The sequence below is a fragment of the Ursus americanus genome, chromosome 3, assembly GCF_024610735.1.
Source record: "Ursus americanus isolate L20-20 chromosome 3, mUrsAme1.1.p, whole genome shotgun sequence".
NCBI classification, from domain to species: domain Eukaryota; kingdom Metazoa; phylum Chordata; class Mammalia; order Carnivora; family Ursidae; genus Ursus; species Ursus americanus.
The window spans coordinates 30013698-30021431 of NC_142129.1; the positions used below are offsets into that span (position 1 = coordinate 30013698).

The window sequence follows — 7734 nt, forward strand, 5'->3', positions numbered from 1 at the left end:
GTAGTTAACCGTTAAATGATAAAATGTGCAAGGGAGATAAAATTAAACTCAAGAAATACTGAGAGAAATAAAACAAACATCAAAAGGAAAAAATAAAGGGGGCACCTGACTGGCTCCATTGGCAGAACATGGGGCTCTTAATATTGAGATTGTGGGTTCGAGTCCCACGCTGGGTGTAGAGATTACTTAAAAATAAAATCTTTTTTAAAAAATAGAGGAACAAACAAAATAGAGTAGAGGAAATATGATAAAAAGCATAATTATTATAGAAGATAGGCAAATACCCAAAATAGAGGATACTGAAGAACTGAGGATCCAGGAACTGAGAAGCTACACCGTGGAGAGTTTTCTGGATTTTCTTGTTGCCTCCTTAATCCCGGACTTCCTTGCGGGAGTAACTCAGAACCCCACAGGTGGGTTATATTTTTCTTTTATTCACAGTGGCAAAAAGCAACCCCCACCCCCAAATATCTGTTCTCTCCAGCCAAAGGACCATTGAAGGACCAATTTAGCAAGACCTAAAACTTGGAAAATAATTACTCTACTCCACCCTAACTCCTGCAAGGGGAAAACAAAAACAAAAACAAACCCATTCCTGCCCACTCCAGCAAAGGCAGGTGGTATGCTGTATTAGGGGTCTTCAAAAAAACACAATCAAAAGGATGTTTATCTCTCTATCAAGAGATTTATGTGAAAGAATTGGCTCACATGATCGTGGAGGCTTGGCAAATCCGGAGTCTGATGGAGTAGGCTGGCGGGCTGGAGACTCGAGGAAGAGCTGTAGTCCAAAGGCAGCCTGCGGGCACTATTCCTGCTCACTGGGGTGGAGTCAGTCTTTATTCTAATAAGGCTTCCCCTGATTGGCTGAGGCTCTCCCACACTACGGAAGGCAACCCGCTTTCCTAACAGTCCATCTATTTAAATATTAACCTCATTAAAAACAAAGAAACAGCAAAAATAAAACCACCTTCACAGAGACATCCAGAATAACGTTTAACCAAGTATCTGGTATCATGGTCCTGACAAGTTGACGCATAAAATTAACCGTCACAGATGCCTAGATTGCCGCTTTGACCAGGCTATAACGAGGAACACCAGTCACCCCTCGGAGGTAGTTTCAAAGAGGCTAAGGAGCTGGGACTTTTACCCCAGGTGGTAAAAAGATGTATACTTTACTAAAGTATGCCATGCATACAGAGAAGTGCACAAATTAGATGTCAACATCCTAATGAATTTTAGCATACCGCAAGGAGAAATTGTGCTTCTACCCCCACCTAGCAGTAATGAAGCATCTCTCCTCCCCTGCGCGGGGGTGGGTGCCCAAGGAGGCCTCGTGAAGAGCTAGGAAGTCTCAGTGGTGCCTTAATGGGAGTTGGAATGACCACTCCTATTCAGGAGTAATGAGGAGCTCTCCCCTCTCCGCTTTCAAACTTTCCCACTGGGGAACCGTCCTCTTTCCAGCCAGTGCAGTGTCAAAACAAACCAGCTGAAAAAAAAAACGCAACAAACCAACCAACCAAACAAAAAACCAAAAAAAACCCCACAAAAAAACAAAACCCCCCCAAAAAAAAACCCAAAACCCAGAAACAAAGCAAAAAAAACAAAAACAAAACCCAGCTAAAACAAAGTTTACATAAGATCTAGCATCCCATAGCATAATACCCAAAATATCCATCTTCCATTTGAAAATCAGTCATCACACCAAGAACCAGAAAAATCTCAGATGACAATGAGAATATTAAGATACTGAATGTAGCTAATAATGAGGGGGATTTATATTAAAATAAGAATGAGATTTAATTTCACACCAGAGGCTTCATATTAATGTCAAAACTGTAATATCATACCCACCTGCCATTAATTAAAGTCAGGTAAATGTGCTGAAAAAAAACTGACCAGTAACAATTCCCTGAAGGCCCTGCCAGTCTAATTATTTCACTGAAGTTTCTCATATAACAAACTTGCGTTTTTCCTAATTTGTCAAATAATATTCACCAAATTGATCAAAATCTTGTTTCTCTGAATGTCTTAAGAGACAGTTCAAAATGTGGAGTGTATTTCTGGGAATTATAATTTTTATGCATTTAAAATTCTAAGTGCCAAACAAGTCACAATTAGTTTTAAAAAGTTTTAAAAAGCAGTTTGCAGTTTATGTTTTCCAACACATTTTCAATCCATTTTATAGCTTTTCCTACTTCCTCAATGTTTGAGTTTGCATTCTTCAATGGGAGGAAGTAGGGAGAAGTTATCAGTGACGCAAAGGATTTTGGTAACACTTTGCAAAAAAAAATATAGATAATTCCAACTTAGAACAAAATAAAAACATGTTTCATATTGCATCGTTTCTTCAGAAGTTGGGACACATCTTTTTACCTTCTCAAGGTTCCTTAAAACCAGCTGGAGCTTAATGCCTTTTCTTTTTTTCTTTTTCTTTTAAAGATTTTATTTATTTGAGAGAAAGAGCATGAGCAGGGTGGGAAGAGGGGCAGAGGGAGAGGGAGAAGCAGACTCCCCACTGAGAGCAGAGAGCCCAACTCCGGGCCAATCCCAGGCCCCTGATCATGACCTGGGCCAAAGGCATTTGCTTAACTGACCAAGACACCCAGGCACCACTGCCTTTCTTTATCTGGTGAAAACATCTCCTCCTGGATATAGGCCACATCTGTTTTATACATCCTGGTTCCTCTCTCACTATCCTCTCCTTTTCTGTCCTCTCCGAAAGGTGTTTTATATTCCTTTGTGGGTCAGAAGCTAGTTCTTCTATCACTTTGCATTATTACCCACTTTTTTTAGTAAAAAAGAAGACTGTAGTTTCTGCTTTAATTTTTAGTATTTAACATTCGGATCAGAAATTTAGATTTCAGAAACACTTTTTAAAAATCTCTCAATAGAGGGACGCCCGAGTGGCTTAGTGGGTTAAGCATCCACCTTTGGCTCTGGTCATGAACCCAGGGTCCTGGGATCCAGTCCTGCATTCAGCTCCTTGCTCAGCAGGGAGCCCGCTTCTCCCTCTGCCTGCTGCTCCCCTTGCTTGTGCTCTCTCTCTTTCTCTCTCTGGCAAATAAATAAATAAAATCTTAAAAAAAAAATCTCAATAGAGAAAAATGACCCTTGCCTCCAAGACAATTATCTCAAAGCTTTACCTATTTCTTTTAAGATGCTGCTGTTACTTAACTCCGGGTATGTATGTCCTGCCTCTCAAAACAGTGAATACAGAAAATTATCAATTCTTCCTAATTGGTAGAGGAAGAAATAAGAGTACAAAACTTTGGGAAAAATTAGTCTCAGTATGTCAAAATATTACTCCTTACAAAATTATCTGAACAAATACACCTTGACCTCGGCAGATATAAACCCTGAATGTCACTTTCTCATAACTCTATTTCTTCTATAAAGAAGAAAAAATTATCAACACCAATGAAATCCTTGTGGTAGCACAGAACCTGACTGCTATTCAGCAAGCCAGTAGGACACAGCTACAAACATAGCACAGTGCAAAATAAAATAGAAGATATAAAATTTAAAAAGTACAGTTTTTGTCCTCCATGAGTTCATAAACCAATGCAAGAAATAGACATATGTCTAAATACCAAACATATTGCAAGTGCCTTGACAGAAGTACAAACACAGTACTATGTTAGATATTAATTCCAAGTGATGCAAATTGGAAAGAATACTGAGAATTGAGTAATATTTAATTCGGTTCTAAGAGAAACAGAATATTACCTCCAAACTCAAGTGAACATTAAGGAAATAAATCATTTAAGATTAATTTAGGAAAAAAAGTTGAGCAGAATGGGAACCAGTCTCAAGAATATATTGGATGACAAAGTAAGATGGTTAAACTTCCAATACAAGTGTGTGTGTGTGTGTGTGTGTGTGTATATATATATATATATATACACATATATTTATACATATACATACATATACGCATATATGTATATATATAATCTATATGTATATATGTATATAACCTATACACATATATATGATTTATTCATGTGTGTGTGTGTGTGTGTGTGTATATATTTACTGTATGGCTTGATCTCAATTGAAATTTACCACCAAGATACAAAATAGACAGTTCCCACATGTACTATATCTACTTTAACTGTAACAAAGATTGGTTAAACCTGACCTGAAAGGTAGCTGCTCAATATATTTGTCACAGACTTGATATTCAAGTTAAAAAATGCATAATGGCATAATGCATTTTACTAACACATCCCTCTTATCATATCTATTTTTTTCCTACTCTCTCTCCTCTCTCTTCCTTCTCTTTTTCTCTATCTTTACCTCTCTCTCTTTCTTTCTACTCCTCTCTCCCTCTCTCTCTCCTTCTCCCCTATGTTCCTCTCTGATTTTCTCTGTTTCTCTCTCATTTCAAATACATCATCCATTGGAGAAAATGATACCGACTATCTCTGACCCACAATCAGATTTATTAACTTTAAGATTTAGTCTTAGATATGCCTGATTTTAATGCATTATTTATGCCTCACAGATACATATGAAGAGTCTTATTTACATTTCCTAATCCTCTTGTCAAAAAATATCAATTTATCCACATTTGAATTTTATTTACTTTACTTTTTTTAAAAAGATTTTATTTATTTATTTGTCAGAGAGAGCACAAGCAGGGGAAGTGGCATGCAGAAGGAGAAGCAGGGTCCCTGCTGAGAGTGCAGCCCAATACGGGAATCGATCCAAGGACCCTGGGATCATGACCTGAGCCAAAGGCAGATGCTTAACTGACTGAGCCACTCAGGCATCCCCACATTTGAATTTTATTATTCCAAAACATTTTTATACTATACTATATACATATATATGAAAATATACATATTGTATTGTACCATCATTCTGAAACTCCTTCACTGATTTTTGATCAGTTTACCCATATTGATACATATATGTAGCTCAAGTTCAATCATATTTATTGCTGCACATCATTTCATTGTAAAACCCACAAAACATTTATCTATCCTCCTACTGACCAAGATTTCGATTGTTTCCCAGTTATTACTCTTATAAACAATAGTGTGATAAATGTTCTTGTAGTATTTTCTTGTTTATTTGCGTGACATGCTGGTAGGTGGAATTTTAGGGTAATACGTGCTTTTTTTAATCATTGTTAAGATCAATCTCAAAAGTGGTACTACCAAATTACAATCTTCCACCATTGTGTGAAATTTCCATTGTTCAACACCTAAGCCACATTTGCTATCATTATATATTCAATTTTTGTGAATTATTTTTAATTTGAAATTTATTTTTGTATTTTACTGATTATAAGAAGACTGTGAGCATTTTTTTACTGGTTTTTAAGCTTTTTCTTTTCTCCTGTGAATTCTGTGAAGAATTCACATTCTTCATTTTTCTATCCGATAATAATATATTTTCCTTATTTATTTGTATGAGATATTCAAACACTGGTTACAATTCTTTGTTAGTTAATTATGTGTTGAAAGTTAACTTCCATAAGTATTTTTCATGGTTTGTGTATAGTTTATGGCGAGATTTTTCATAAAGTTAATGTAGCTAAATTTATCAATCTTTCCTTATGTGTACTGTGTCCTGTTTTTATTTATTTATTTATTTATTTATTTATTTATTTATTTATTTATTTATATTTTATTTATTTATTTGATGGAGAGAGAGACAGCCAGCGAGAGAGGGAACACAGCCAAGGGGAGTGGGAGAGGAGGAAGCAGGCTCCCAGCGGAGGAACCTGATGTGGGGCTTGATCCCAGGACTCCGGGATCACACCCTGAGCTGGAGGCAGACGCTTAATGATTGAGCCACCCAGGTGCCCCTGTGTCCTGTTTTTAAATATTTAGGTCATAACAATATTCTACATGATTTTCTTTAAAAATGTTAAAGTTTTGTTTTTGAACATTAGAATTATATGTTAACCATAATTACTTTCTATGTGTAGTGTTAAAGCAGAATCAATTTACTTCTATTGATACAATTGACTTAGAACACTTTATTGGAAAGTCTATATTCTCTCCACTGGTCGATGTCATATACATTTTATCATGAGAGTAATTTTCTTCTACATCCTCTATTTTATTTATTAGAAGTATTTGTTGATTTATGAACCGATTTCACAGTGGCTTAATTATTACAGCTTTATATTAAATCTTGCTTTGAGGAAGAGCATGTACTATTCCTTTTTCAAAATAGTCATTCTTTTAATCTGAAAATAGCATTGGTGATTGTTAGTGTATACGCCATTATAAGTAAATCTGTCAATTTCCATGGAAAAAAGTGTTTTGAAAAATTCTATTAAAATATGAATTTATATAAATTTGGGAAAATAATTAATACTGTACTAACAAAGTTCAATCTTACAGAGAAACTGCTATCTTACAAAGTGGTATTATTTTACACTCACCATTAATGTTTAAGAGTTTCAATGGCTTTAGATACAGTCTTGCAAAAATTTTATCAGGCTATTTAATTTTAGGACTATTTTTTTTAATTCGGAGGGGGTATATAGTGGAATCTTCTAATGGTTTTATTTCTAATTTCTCTACTATTTAGTACTATACACAATTTTCTGTTTATTATCCATTTCTGTATCTTCCTTTGTGAAATGTCTGTTCAGGTTGTTTGTTCATGTGAATGTTATTTGTCTTTTAGTTATCAATCTATAAGAGTTGTTTATATATTCAGAACACAATTTCTTTTTCATATCCATATATTTTCACTTATCATAATCATGTAGAATAAACACATATTACAAACATGTATAAATTATGGAAATTTTCAATATTCATTAAATATTTTCTCCTAGTCTATGGCTTCCTATTTCCTTATTTACTCTCTTAATGGAGTCTTTGATGAATAGAACATAGTTTTGATGGATATTTTCACTGAATACAGATAATTTTCAATTCAATCGATTTGACCTTTTTATTCTTCTTTCAGCATTTTAAAACGTTGGATTTTATGTTGGCTTCTATTGTTTCCAATAAAAACAAAATCAGTAATCATCATCATTGTTACCTTTTCTATAAGGGTTTTTTTCTCTAGGGGTGTTTATCTTTAATTCTGGTTTCAGCTATTTGAGTATGATGCGCCAGGATGTCTTTTACTTTGTATCTATTCACCTTTAGATGTGTAGAGCTCCTTGGATATCTTGGTTGATGTTTTGCATCAAATTTTAAAAATACATGGTCATTATTTTACAGTAGTTTCTCTACCCCATGATCTCACTCCTCTGCCCTTGGAACTAAATTAAATGTTACATTGTTCTTTCCATTGCTGTGTTCAACTGTCATTTCCTTCCTCCGTGCTGAGCTTGGAGCCCAATGTGGTGCTCAGTGTCAGGGCCCTGAGATCATGACCCGAGCTGAAACCAAGATTTGGGTGCTTAACCAACTGAGCTGCCCAGAAGACCCTGTCATTTTCTTCTTACTTGGCATTTCTATTTGTCTCCTGAAACCTCATATCTTCATCTATTTCCCTCTTTTCCTTTATTTTACATATTTATAATGGATGTATCAAAATCATTGCTAATCCTAACAAGTTCATAATAAATAAAGTTTGTATGTAAGTCAATTGCCATTGTCAGTGTTTCTTAATGATCAAGGTTATCTTTTTCATGCTCCTTTGGATATTTTATATATTTTCAAAATTTTATTCTAGATATTGTTTATAAAATAGTAAGGAATTAGAATTGTTATTGTTTTGTTCTGTTAATTTCCTTAAGATTGGAAGTCT

At 34.9% G+C, this 7734-nt stretch overlaps 1 long non-coding RNA gene across 1 annotated transcript in view; it reads right to left on the reverse strand.

Moving 5' to 3' along the window:
* LOC148110356 (uncharacterized) overlaps positions 1-781 on the reverse strand; it is a 128704-nt gene extending 127923 nt beyond the window's left edge. Inside the window, exon 1 of the long non-coding RNA XR_015723882.1 lies at positions 709-781. This is a non-coding gene — a long non-coding RNA (uncharacterized LOC148110356). The remainder of the gene's footprint in view (positions 1-708) is intronic.
* Positions 782-7734: the final 6953 nt, after the last annotated feature.